The following is a 14,415-nucleotide window of genomic DNA, read 5'->3' on the forward strand; positions in this document are numbered from 1 at the left end:
TTCTCCTCATCTCGGTCCTAAATGGCTTATCCCTTATCCTTAGACTGTGACCCCTGGTTCTGGACTTCCCCAACATTGGGAACATTCTTCCTGCATCTAACCTGTCTACACCTGGCAAAATTTTAAACGTTTCTATGAGATCCCCTCTCATTCTTCTTAACTCCAGTGAATACAAGCCCAGTTGATCCAGTCTTTCTTGATATGTCAGTCCTGCCATCCCAGGAATCAGTCTGGTGAACCTTCGCTGCACTCCCTCAATAGCAAGAATGTCCTTCCTCAAGTTAGGAGACCAAAACTGCACACAATACTCCAGGTGTGGCCTCACCAAAGCCCTGTACAACTGTAGTAACACCTCCCTGCCCCTGTACTCAAATCCACTCACTATGAAGGCCAACATGCCATTTGCTTTCTTAACCGCCTGCTGTACCTGCAGCCAACCTTCAATGACTGATGTACCATGACACCCAGGTCTCGTTGCACCTCCCCTTTTCCTAATCTGTCACCATTCAGATAATAGTCTGTCTCTCTGTTTTTAACACCAAAGTGGATAACCTCACATTTATCCACATTATACTTCATCTGCCATGCATTTGCCCACTCACTTAACCTATCCAAGTCACTCTGCAGCCTCATAGCATCCTCCTCGCAGCTCACACTGCCACCCAACTTAGAGTCATCCGCAAATTTGGAGAAACTACATTTAATCCCCTCGTCTAAATCATTAATGTACAATGTAAACAGCTGGGGCCCCAGCACAGAACCTTGCGGTACCCCACTAGTCACTGCCTGCCATTCTGAAAAGTACCCATTTACTCCTACTCTCTGCTTCCTGTCTGCCAACCAGTTCTCAATTCACGTCAGCACACTACCCCCAATCCCATGTGCTTTAACTTTGCACGACCTTGTCGAAAGCCTTCTGAAAGTCCAAATACACCACATCAACTGGTTCTCCCTTGTCCTGGAAACATCCTCAAAAAATTCCAGAAGATTTGTCAAGCATGATTTCCCTTTCACAAATCCATGCTGACTTGGACCTAGCATGTCACCTCTTTCCAAATGCTCTGCTATGACATCCTTAATAATTGATTCCATCATTTTACCCACTACCAATGTCAGGCTGACCAGTCTATAATTCCGTGTTTTCTCTCTCCCTCCTTTTTTAAAAAGTGGAGTTACATTGGCTACCCTCCACTCCATAGGAACGATCCAGAGTCTATGGAATGTTGGAAAATGACTGTCAATGCATCCACTATTTCCAAGGCCACCTCCTTAAGTCCTCTGGTAAGCAGACCATCAGGCCCTGGGGATTTATCGGCCTTCAATCCCATCAATTTCCCCAACACAATTTCCCGACTAATAAGGATTTCCCTCAGTTCCTCCTTCTTACTAGACCCTCTGACCCCTTTTATATCTGGAATGTTGTTTGTGTCCTCCTTAGTGAATACCAAACCAAAGTACTTGTTCAATTGGTCTGCCATTTCTTTATTCCCCGTTATGACTTCCCCTGATTCTGACTGCAGGGGACCTACATTTGTCTTTACTAACCTTTTTCTCTTTACATATCTATAGAAGCTTTTGCACTCCGTCTTAATGTTCCCTGCAAGCTTCCTCTCGTACTCTATTTTCCCTGCCCTAATCAAACCCTTTGTCCTCCTCTGCTGAGTTCTAAATTTCTCCCAGTCCCCGGGTTCACTGCTATTTCTGGCCAATTTGGATGCCACTTCCTTGGCTTTAATACTATCCCTGATTTCCCTTGATAGCCACTGTTGAGCCACCTTCCCTTTTTTATTTTTATGCCAGACAGGGATGTACAATTGTTGTAGTTCATCCATGCGGTCTCTAAATGTCTGCCATTGCCCATCCACTGTCAACCCCTTAAGTATCATTCACCAATCAATCCTAGCTCATTCACGCCTCATACCTTCAAAGTTACCCTTCTTTAAGTTCTGGACCATGGTCTCTGAATTAACTGTTTCATTCTCCATCCTAATGTAGAATTCCACCATATTATGGTCACTCTTCCCCAAAGGGCCTCGCACAATGAGATTGCTAATTAATCCTCTCTCATTATACAACACCCAGTCTAAGATGGCCTCCCCCCTAGTTGGTTCCTCGACATATTGGTCTCGAAAACCAATATGCACTCCAGGAAATCCTCCTCCACCGTATTGCTTCCAGTTTGGTTAGCCCAATCTATATGCATATTAAAGTCACCCATGATAACTGCTGCACCTTTATTGCATGCACCTCTAATTTCCTGTTTGATGCCCTCCCCAACATCACTACTACTGTTTGGACGTCTGTACACAACTCCCACTAGCGTTTTCTGCCCTTTGGTGTTCTGCAGCTCTACCCAAATAGATTGCACATCATCCAAGCTAATGTCCTTCCTAACTATTGCATTAATCTCCTCTTTAACCAGCAATGCTACACCACCTCCTTTTCCTTTTATTCTTTCCTTCCTGAATGTTGAATACCCTTGGATGTTGAGTTCCCAGCCCTGATCATCCTGGAGCCACGTCTCTGTAATCCAAATCACATCATATCTGTTAACATCTATTTGCACAGTTAATTCATCCACCTTATAATGGATACTCCTTGCATTACGACACAGAGCCTTCAGGCTTGTCTTTTTAACACACCTTGTCCCTTTAGAATTTTGCTGTAATGTGGCCCTTTGTGTTTTTTGCCTTAGCATTCTCTGCCCTCCACTTTTACTATTCTCGTTTCTATCTTTTGCCTCTGCCTTCCTGCATAGGTTCCCATCCCCCTGCCATATTAGTTTAACTCCTCCCCAACAGTACTAGCAAACACTCCCCCTGGGACATTGGTTCCGGTCCTGCCCAGGTGTAGACCGTCTGGTTTGTACTGGTCCCACCTCCCCCAGAACCGGTTCCAATGCCCCAGGAATTTGAATCGCTCCCTTCTGCACCACTCCTCAAGTCACGTATTCATCTGAGCTATCTTGCGATTCCTACTCTGACTAGCACGTGGCACTGGTAGCAATCCTGAGATTACTACTTTTGAGGTCCTACTTTTTAATTTAGCTCCTAGCTCCTTAAATTCGTCTCGTAGGACCTCATCCCATTTTTTACCTATATCGTTGGTACCTATAGCCTCCCTTGTTAAGCCCGCCCTGCAAGGTTCCCGGCCAATTTACAGGAAACCGGCCTGATGATGTCATCTGATGATGCGTCATCAGCCGGTTTCCTTAAAGGGACCATGGGCAACATTTTTTTTACAGTTGTTCTGTCAATGTTCCACAGCATTGAGGTGCTGCAGACACTGACAAACACTGCACAAAGATGCACGACTGCACCAGGCTCTCCCATGACTCCCTCCAGATGCATATGCAGGGAGGTTCTCTTCCCTTGCAATGCACCTCCACCCATCCCTCTCTCTCTCTCTATCAACTTTTCACTGTCCCGTCTCACTAGCCACTCACCCTCATCCTTGTCCAATCATACCAACTAACACCACACAAGGGTGTTTTAGCCAATGTCAAACATTAAAATCTTTAGTTTGAACACTTTGTTGTTGGACAGATTTGTGTGCACCTTTGGAAGTGGCTTAGTGAGCTGTAGTGAATGGTGAGACATAAGGGTACCCTGCACAATGGTGATGAGTGGGGTTTGCAGAGATGCTTTATGGAGCTGGTGTGGGATGGTGCCAACCTGGTGCATCATGTGGCAGCCAGGATGCACAGCGTCAAGTGAAGTAAATGTGGCCATGGTGAGGCCATCTCTGTGAGGCATCAGGTGATTGTGGAGAAGGTTGGTGGTGTTCGTGATGCTGGTATGTTTAGTGATGTTGGTTTTGGGGCTGATCATGGTGGGATTCTGAGGACCAAGGTGAGATTTTTTTCATGGACACAGATGCTGCTGGAATAGATGGTAGGCGAGGTAGCGATGACAGAAGCGCTCTGTCAATGGCGACAGAGGTTGCTCCAATGAATTGACAGTGAATAGAAAGTTCACAGCAAACACTTCCAAACTGCATAATGCTCAAAAGTTTTTTCCAAATCTTGAAGGCTTCAGATTCTGACATTGGAAAGTGAACAGCTGCAAAATGATAGCTTTTCTACCACTTCTGCAGCCGTTAACTAGCCAAAGCAATGGAGAATCATTGAGAATCCGACACACTTACCTGGGGTGAAACCCGAGAGATGGCAAACTTGTTGAAAACTTGGTAAAATGGGAAGTGCCTGGCTAAAATCCTTTAAAATTCCTTTAAATTACCTCTTAAGCATTTTAATTGACTGGCCCGTCGCTTGGTGTCGTGTCTGCGATCCGCAGGCATCCACGGCAGTTGAGAAACTGACACGGAGGCAGGTTCAGAGCCTACTTCTGCCATTGACATGGCTGTCAATCACTGCCATGTTGACAGCCTCCAAACCCGCAATTGCAGGGCTGGGAAGATTCCGGTCGTTGTTTGGGGGTTAAAATTCACCCCTGCGTGTCTCAGTAAGGATTCTTCAATCTGATTGGTTGAGGAGATACACCATTGCTTGCCCTGTTCATACAGGTCCCAGATCCCCTGTTTTGGCTCTCTAATTATTGCACATCGCAGTGCAAAAGCCCACGGAAAGTCTGTGAGCAAGTGTAAATGGAATGAATGACGAACGGGATTAATTCGCCGTTGAACACAAAATCTGGGTCATTGTGTTTGTCTCAATTTGTTCTAGCCACTATTTTAGCAGAGGCATTAGTCAATTTACTTTAAACAGGTTTATGTTTTCATTCGAGAGAAGTTCCAGGCAAACTCATTAAACATTCTTACACTAGAACTACAATTTCAGGGCTTTTGTTTCATGTTTAAGTTTCATGTGACAAAGAGAACTGCAATCAAAAATTCCTAAATTAAAAAAAAATGAAAATAACCGGAGCAGCGGCGGCAACGAGGAGACACAGTAACTCCAATAAAAAAACACTTCACAACAGCTAAAGTGACATCACAACCAGGGAAGGAGCTCATTGGTGAGTAGTTGGTAAGTGTTTCTAGTTAATAGTCTATTAAGTAAAGGCATGGCAGGGCAGTTCAGTCCCATGGAATGCACACCCTGTGGCATGTGGGAACTTGAGGCTGCTTCCCGTGTCCTGGACAAACACATGTCAAAAAGTGTCGTCAGCTGGAAGAGCTCGATCTCTGGGTTTCAGAGCTTGAGCAACAGTTCACTGCAGTTCATCCGTGAGGCTGAGAGCTTCGTGGATAGCACGTTTGAGGAGGTGGTCACCCCGAAGATAAAGAGTGTGCAGGCAGAGAGGGAATGGGTGACTGTCAGACAGAAGAAGAGGACCAGGCAGGTAGTGCAGGAATCCCCTGAGCAATGTTCAATCTAATTTCTTTTGTACTGAGCGGGCTACAAGCTCCTTTGAGCGCAACCTTTTTGTCTGTGAGCAAATTTTACAACAACAACCTCTTTTACAGCAACCACTTAAAAGCATATATGCAGTAATGCCATATTGTCACCACACCATCTCAAAGCATGAGACAGTAAGACAAGGTTCTATATAAGTTTAACATAACGTCTCTGCTTTTGAATTCTATTCCTCTATAAATGAACCTTTATTTATTGTGCTTTATGTGCACTTTTATGGCTTTTTTCAACCTGCGTTGCTACTTTTAATGATTTGAGTATCTGTACACCCCCCCGCCCCCCCGCACCTCTACTCCATTTAGATTCTTATTTTCCAAGGGTTAGGTGGCCTCCTTATTCCTCCTACCAAAATGCACCACCTCACACTTATCTATTATTGAAATTAATTTGTCATTTACATGCCTATTCTGCAAGTTAGTTTATGGTAGAATTAATTAAAAGCTTTTAGTTCATCATCTACAAACACGATTTAAAGGAAAGCATAATAATGCATTACCACTTCAGAAATGCCACTCAGTTACACGGCTATGTATCGACAAACATTCCAAATGTCTAAGATGAGCTGAGAGAGATGTACCTATTCGTGCAATTTGTATTTGAACAAAATGTTGAATCATTGTGGGTGGAGATTAGAGATAGTAAGGGGGAAAAGTCACTGGTCGGCGTAGTTTATAGGCCCCCAAATAATAACTTCATGGTGGGGCGGGCAATAATTAAGGGAATAATGGAGGTATGTGAAAAAGGAACGGCAGTAGTTATGGGAGATTTTAACCTACATATCGATTGGTCAAATCAAATCGCAGGGCGTAGCCTGGAGGAGGAATTCATAGAATGCATACGGGATTGTTTCTTAGAACAGTATGTAACAGAGCCTACAAGTGAGCAAGCCATTTGGATCTGGTCCTGTGTAACGAGACAGGAAAAATAAACGATCTCCTCGTAAAAGATCCTCTCGGAATGAGTGATCACAATATGGTTGAATTTGTAATACAGATTGAGGATGAGGAAGTTGTGTCAGAAACGAGCGTACTATGCTTAAACAAAGGGGACTACAGTGGGATGAGGGCAGAGTTGGCTAAAGTAGACTGGAAACAAGGACTAAACGGTGGCACAATTGAGGAACAGTGGAGGACTTTTAAGGAGCTCTTTCATAATGCGCTACAAAAATATATTCCAGTGAAAAAGAAGGGCGGCAAGAGAAGAGATAACCAGCCGTGGATAACCAAGGAAATAAAGGAAAGTATCAAATCAAAGGTGGCCAAGGTTAGTGGGAAACTAGAGGATTGGGAACATTTTAAGCAACAGCAAAGAAAGACTAAAAAAGCAATAAAGAAAGGGAAGATAGATTACGAAGGTAAACTTGCGCAAAACATAAAAACAGATAGTAAAAGCTTTTACAGATATATAAAACAGAAAAGAGTGATTAAAGTAAATGTTGGTCCCTTAGAAGATGAAAAGGGGGATTTAATAATGGGAAATGTGGAAATGGCTGAGACCTTAAACAATTATTTTGCTTCCGTCTTCACAGTGGAAGACACAAAAACCATGCCAAAAATTGCTGGTCATGGGAATGTGGGAAGGGAGGACCTTGAGATGATCACTATCACTAGGGAGGTAGTGCTGGACAGACTAATGGGACTGAAGGTAGACAAGTCCCCTGGTCCTGATGAAATGCATCCCAGGGTATTAAAAGAGATGGCGGAAGTTATAGCAGATGCATTTGTTATAACCTACCAAAATTCTATGGACTCTGGGGAGGTACCAGCGGATTGGAGAGCAGCTAATGTAACGCCTCTGTTTAAAAATGGGGGCAGGCAAAAGGCAGGTAACTATAGGCCGGTTAGTTTTACATCTGTAGTGGGGAAAATGCTTGAAACTATCATTAAGGAAGAAATAGCGGGACATCTGGATAGGAATAGTGCAATCAAGCAGATGCAGCATGGATTCATGAAAGGGAAATCATGTTTAACTAACTTACTGGAATTCTTTGAGGATATAACGAGCATGGTGGATAGAGGTATACCAATGGATGTGGTGTATTTAGATTTCCAAAAGGCATTCGATAAGGTGCCACACAAAAGGTTACTGCAGAAGATAAAGGTACGCGGAGTCAGAGGAAATGTATTAGCATGGATAGAGAATTGGCTGGCGAACAGAAAGCAGATAGTCGGGATAAATGGGTCCTTTTCCGGTTGGAAATCAGTGGTTAGTGGTGTGCCACAGGGATCAGTACTGGGACCACAACTGTTTACAATATACATAGATGACCTAGAAGAGGGGACAGAGTGTAGTGCAACAAAATTTGCAGATGACACTAAGATTAGTGGGAAAGCGGGTTGTGTAGAGGACTCAGAGAGGCTGCAAGGAGATTTGGATAGGTTAAGCGAATGGGCTAAGGTTTGGCAGATGGAATACAATGTCGGAAAGTGTGAGGTCATCCACCTTGGGGGAAAAAACAGTAAAAGGGAATATTATTTGAATGGGGAGAAATTACAACATACTGTGGTGCAGAGGGACCTGGGGGTCCTTGTGCATGAATCCCAAAAGGTTAGTTTGCAGGTGCAGCAGGTAATCAGGAAGGCAAATGGAATGTTGGCCTTCATTGCGAAAGGGATGGAGTACAAAAGCAGGGAGGTGTTGCTGCAACTGTATAAGGTATTGGTAAGGCCGCACCTGGAGTACTGCGTGCAGTTTTGGTCACCTTACTTAAGGAAGGATATACTAGCTTTGGAAGGGGTACAGAGACGATTCACTAGGCTGATTCGAGAAATGAGGGGGTTACCTTATGATGATAGATTGAGTAGACTGGGTCTTTACTCCTTGGAGTTCAGAAGGATGAGAGGTGAGCTTATAGAAACATTTAAAATCATGAAAGGGATAGACAAGATAGAGGCAGAGAGGTTGTTTCCATTGGTGGGGGAGACTAGAACTAGGGGGCACAGCCTCAAAATACGGAGGAGCCAATTTAAAACCGAGTTGAGAAAGAATTTCTTCTCCCAGAGGGTTGTGAATCTGTGGAATTCTCTGCCCAAGGAAGCAGTTGAGGCTAGCTCATTGAATGTTTTCAAGTCAAAGATAGATGGATTTTTAAGCAATAAGGGAATTAAGGGTTACGGGGAGAGGGCGGGTAAGTAGAGCTGAGTCCACGACCAGATCAGCCATGATCTTATTGAATGGCGGAGCAGGCTCGAGGGGCTAGATGGCCTACTCCTGTTCCTAATTCTTATGTTCTTATGTATTAATTTTAAAGTTTTCAATGTTTTAGCCCATCCCTCATGTCACTATAACAAAGGCTGCACAAGCAGCAGGAGCAGCAGCTTTCCTATGGCGCTGACATGCTGTACATCCACATACAAAATTAGAATATTAATCACAATGCAACCAGACAACCAACAATTGTAAAGTGCTGCAGTTCTTTAGTTCACAGTATTAAAAAGAATTGAACAAAAACAGGTATCCGTATTTTCAACTTCAATCACTCCCATTAATAAACGTTAACTTCTTGAACCAGCACAGTCCCCATATTATCTGACAGAAATGAGCACTTATTCACAAGTGCAGAAAAACACATCCACAATTTGCGTTACTGAATTAAAAACAAAAAGCAGGAAAAGCTATGATTTAACAGATATAAACATTCATCTTTCTTCCTGGACAGGAGAACCAATAAGATTAACTTGGACAGTAATATGGGGCCCAATAATGGCGCTCACTTACCTGGATGCCCGTTTTTATTTGGTCCCTCAGCGCTGAAAATAAAAAAACGAGGTTTTGTCCCACCGTGCGCACCTTCTGGCGTCGGCGCTACCCGAGCTGAACTCGCAGGACGTGGCTTCCAGCGTGCGCCGGAACCGCACAGGGCATGCGCTCCAGAAAAAAAAACGGGCAAGTAATTGTGCATGCGCAACAGGGCTGGCAGTGGCTGCATTCGATAAGGAGAAATGGCAGAAGGCTGCCTTTGCTGTTCACAGAAGAAAACTTCAATTTTTCAGCTTCTTTGAAAAACCTGGTGGATATCTTGGAAGATGGAGCCTGATGGATTATCTTTGAAGATTTTTTTGAAGATTTTGGATGATTTTGGCACCCAGAAACATCGATGGAAAAAGTTTAATTGTTTTAAATTTTATGGCCTGAGTACAGTTTAACATCACAGGAGCAGCATTATTGGTAAGTTTTCATTTAATATTTTTATTTTTACACTTACTTACTTGTAATACAGTATTTTTAATTGTGCTAAAAGTTAAAAGTATTAGCGAGGGACTCCATTCGGCCGGGGATAGGAATGGGCCAGCGCGGGTTTCTCCAACTGAAGGTAAGGCTTTTTCCTACGGTGATTATAGGGTCTGTGCGGCGGTTTAAAATTTTTTATTCGGGAGGAAACTTGGCCTTAAGCCCAGAAATGGCGCGGGAACCTTCTTTACAGGTACACCAGCACCAGAATGTATGGCGGCAAACATTCTGCTGCTGGTAGTAGACGCTGGTGCCTCAACACTGGGGAATCTTTGAACAGGGCTTCGGCGCCAAAAAGCTCACTGGGCGCCGAATAAACGGCAGCCAGTGCTGGGGAAAATTTGGGCCACAGTGACTTAAAGATGATAATTTACAAATTGTGCTTCTAATGTTTTTCGCTCAAACACTCCACAATTTTAATTGCTGTTCTTATCACGAAAATGTTAAATTATTTTAGGTACTTCGCAATTAACTAGCAGGAAACAAACATTCATTGTACCCTCAATTTTTAATCTCCTATTTCAAACATTAACACCAAATTGAAATTATACATTATCAGTTAATCAAAGTATTTTCTGTGTCTTTCTCAATAAACAAATAGTGATTTCTTCTAAAGTAGCTTCTTGCAATTTTTACACGTCATTTCATAACTCTTGTTTCTATTAACACTCCACTAAATGTTTAAGAGAAAATCTACATTTACATTATTCCTGGTGTTGTGTATCTGTAAAGCATGCACTCCCATGTTCCGGCATCAGGGAGCTCATCCCTTGAAGTCCCAAGGGATCCCAGCATCCCTTGGGAGCACTGTATATAAGCCGGCCCCTAAGGCCTGTTCCTCACTCTGTAATGTCTTATTAAAGACTGAGGTCACTGTTACTTTAACCTCCCTGTGTGCAGCCACATCTGTGTTAGGAACACAATAACTGGGACTTGTTCAGACTATAGAATGACAGACAAAATAAAATGGTTTATGTTTTTCCACTTCTTCCTAAACATCTTAACGATATATTTTTTAAATGTCAATAAAAATGTAATATGTAACTCTTACAAATCCTCCCCACCCTCCCCATCCTCATCAGCACGGTTGCATGTTTGTGTAAAGCTATTCACTTCAGTCGATCATTCAAAATCACATATTGAGAAATTTAAATTTTAAAATGTCTTAAGCATTTCAGAGCCTCTTTAAAAGCTTTTGGACTTCAAAACCTGGTTGAAACTTGTTTAGACGAGGGGAAAATTAATTTTTGCTTGTTTCTTCCACAATCATATTCAAAACTTAGGGGGGGAAAGTGTTTTATCGCTCATTTTTTGTGAAAAGTTCATTTAAAAAATGTTAAACTCTTTCAAGTCTTGTTGTAGCTTTGACAGAAGTAACTCCAAGTTTTTCTTTCCCTCTTCAATGCTGTCATTAAACATACAACAAAAAATAAATATACTCTCATTCCCAATGGAACTCAAATAACAAAATGAATAAAGTGGATACATTTCCTAAGAAGGCGGTGAGGTCATCTATACCCAGCCTTGACGATAAGTTGGGATCATTTTTGGAGAAGTTGTTTCCTCTTTTTCTGCAGCCATTCCCTCCGTCTCTCACAGACTCTAAGGTACAAACGGGGGAATAAATTTTTCCCCCTTTCTCATAACATGATTTAAATAACACTGATAAACGCTTTCAAAAAAGGGACAACACATGGTGAAATGTAACTGGAACTTACCGTGGGACATTCAACATCACTATCCCGTATTTCTTTCCGGTTTTAAACACTTCTCCGAATTTTTCAAAAAATGTTAATACCTGTTTGCTGCAGCCTCCTTCCAGCAGCCATTGTACTTGTGCTGTGCCTCCATCTGTTTTGTTCCAAAGTGTGGCCGCTGCTTACTCCACATGAACGGAGTACACTCCCACTCACCCATCTCTCTCTCTCCCTCTTTTGGTGTCTCTCTCTCGGTCCCTCTCTGTCTCTGTCTCCTTCTGTCCCTGTCCCTCTCTCAATCTCCCTCTGTCCCTGTCTCTCACTGTCTCTCCATCTCCCTCTGTCCCTGTCGCTGTCTCTCTCCATCTCCCTCTGTCCCTGTCACTGTCTCTCTCTCTCCATCTCCCTCTGTCTGTGTCTCTCTCCCTGTCGCTGTCTCTCTCTCTCTGTCCCAGTCTCTCTGTCCCTCTGTCCCGTCTCTCTTTCTCTCTCTCTCTCTCTCCATCTCCCTCTGTCCCAGTTTCTCTGTCCCTCTGTCCCAATCTCTCTCTCTCTCTCCATCTCCCTCTGTCCCTGTCTCTCTCTCTCTCTCTCCCCCCATCTCCCTCTATCCCTGTCTCTCTCTCTCTCTCTCCATCTCCCTCTGTCCCTGTCTCTCTCTTTCTCTCCATCTCCCTCTGTCCCTCTGTCCCAGTCTCTCTGTCCCTCTGTCCTAATCTCTCTCTCCCTTTGTCTCAGTCTCTCTGTCTCTCCCTCAACCAGTCCAGTCCTTCCCTCTCTCTGTCCCACTCTGTCTGTTTGTCTTTCTCCCTATGTCCCTATCTCTCACTCTCTCTCCTATACCTGTTTCTCTCTCTATAGGGCCCAAGTTTGCCCAGGAGTTGCTCTGTTTTTTTTTGAGCAACTAGATTTTTCTGGAGTATCTTAAAAATCGCAATTCTGCCCATTTAATTTGCTCCGGTGCAAGTGACTTAGTTAGGTTTTTTTTTAGTTTAGTTTTTTTTTCAAAAGGGGGTGTTACCAGCCACTTATGCCTGTTTTGGCCATTTAAGCAAGTTTAGACAGCTAAAAGTTACTCCAAACTAACTTAGGCCTGCGTATGTGGCGACTTGTGGCCGCACAGAAAAACCTTGCGTTGAGTTAAAAAATCAGCGCAGGTAGCCAGAGATTGGAGAGGGAAGGGAAGTGGAGAGGACCTTGCAAAGCACTAAACACCTTCACAACAATATTAAAGAAGTATAAAAACTATTAATAATAAATGAAAAATAAATAAATTACTAAAAAATAAAACGTCCTACCTCGCCGACTGCAGCATGCACCGGCAAGTCCTTCAGCCAGGGCTAGGGGCAGGAGGCATGCAAGCAGCAGGAGAGCCCTTTGGGGCACAACACGCCACACCGGCAAGCCCTTCGGCCAGGGCTAGTGGCGGGAGGCACGCAAGCAGCAGCAGGCTGGGCTGCAGGAGGGAATTTAAAGAGGGGCTGGGAATGCCATAACTTCAACCACATCTATTGCATGCTGCATCTCAGGAGAGTGTGGTCGAATTCTCCGTCGCCTCGCCCTGGGTGTGCCTCGCAGCACCCCTCCAGTGGGAGGCGCAGGCTGGGACGGTGGGGCACTGGGTGTTCCAAGCTGCATTCTACCACCACCACTGGGACCCGCAACCTCGGAACCTGTGAAACCATAGAATGTCGCACCAATACTTACATCACTATACACAGATGGGTACGTGATGAAACGATGGTATGTCGCATCAGAACTTAAAGCACTACGCAAGGATGGGGACAGACTGAAACCATGGAATGTCGGACCAGAACTCCTGGAAATGTTTGGCAACGTGAGGTCCTGTACTATGGACTCATCCATATTAAGATCAACATTCTCCCCTGAACACATATCCATGCCCCCCTCCTCCCCCCCCCGCAAGCCTTGGTCTGGATCGTATGTGTTATATATGTGGACTTGTATTTACTCCGTACAGCCACCAGAGGGCTCATCTCCTGGAGTCCCAAGAAAATCACATAATCCCTTGTGAGCACAGATATTTAAGGAGGCTTCACAGGTTGGAGAGGCACTCTGGAGACCTGCAATAAAAGACTAAGGTCACACTTTACTTTGAGCTCATAATGTTCAGTCTGACTCCACACACAACAACTGGCGACGAGATACAGATAGCGAACCCAAAGATGCAGAGAACAGTGGGCATCCTGGAGAAATTTTCGGTGGGAGATGATTGGGAAACTTTTGTAGAGCGATTTGACCAATACTTCATGGCCAATGAGCTAAATGGGGAATAGAGCGCTGCCAAATGAAGGGTGATCCTCCTCACCGTCTGTGGGGTACCAACGTATGGCCTCATGAAGAATCTGTTCATTCCAGTGACACCCACGGAGAAATCATGTGATGATTTGAGCACACTGGTCCGAGAGCATTTGAACCTGAAGGAAAGCGTTCTGATGGCGAGGTACCAGTTCTACACCTACAAAAGGTCTGAAGGCCAGGAAGTGGTGAGTTATGTCGCCGAGCTAAGATGCCTTGTAGGACATTGGGAATTTGAAGGACATTTGGAGCACATGCTCAGAAACTTTTTCATATTTGGCATTGGCCACGAAACCATACTTCGCAAGCTTTTGACTGTATAGACCCCAATCTTGAGTAAGGCCATAGTGATAGCTCAGGCATTCATTGCCATCAATATGAAGCAAATCTCTCAGCACACAAGTGCTGCTACAAGTACTGTGAACAAAGTGATGTTGTTTTTGAATCGTAATGTACAGGGCAGGTCACACATACCTGCAGCTACACGTCCGCAGATGACTCAGAATCAACCATCAAGGATGATGAATGCAAGGCCATTAACATCTTGTTGGCGCTGCGGGGGTGATCATCGTTTCCATTCATGCCGATTCAAAGAGTACGTTTGCAAGGGCTGTGGAACAATGGGACACCTCCAATGAGTGTGCAGGCGAGCTGCAAAGCCTGTTAAACCTGCTAACCACCATGTTGCAGAGGAGGACAGATCCACGGAGGATCACGACGAACCAGAGCCTCAGATAGAGGAGGCAGAGGTACATGGGGTGCACATATTCACCACGAATTGTCCCCCGATAA

Source organism: Pristiophorus japonicus, chromosome 3, assembly GCF_044704955.1.
Source record: "Pristiophorus japonicus isolate sPriJap1 chromosome 3, sPriJap1.hap1, whole genome shotgun sequence".
In the NCBI taxonomy this organism is placed as follows: Eukaryota; Metazoa; Chordata; class Chondrichthyes; family Pristiophoridae; genus Pristiophorus; species Pristiophorus japonicus.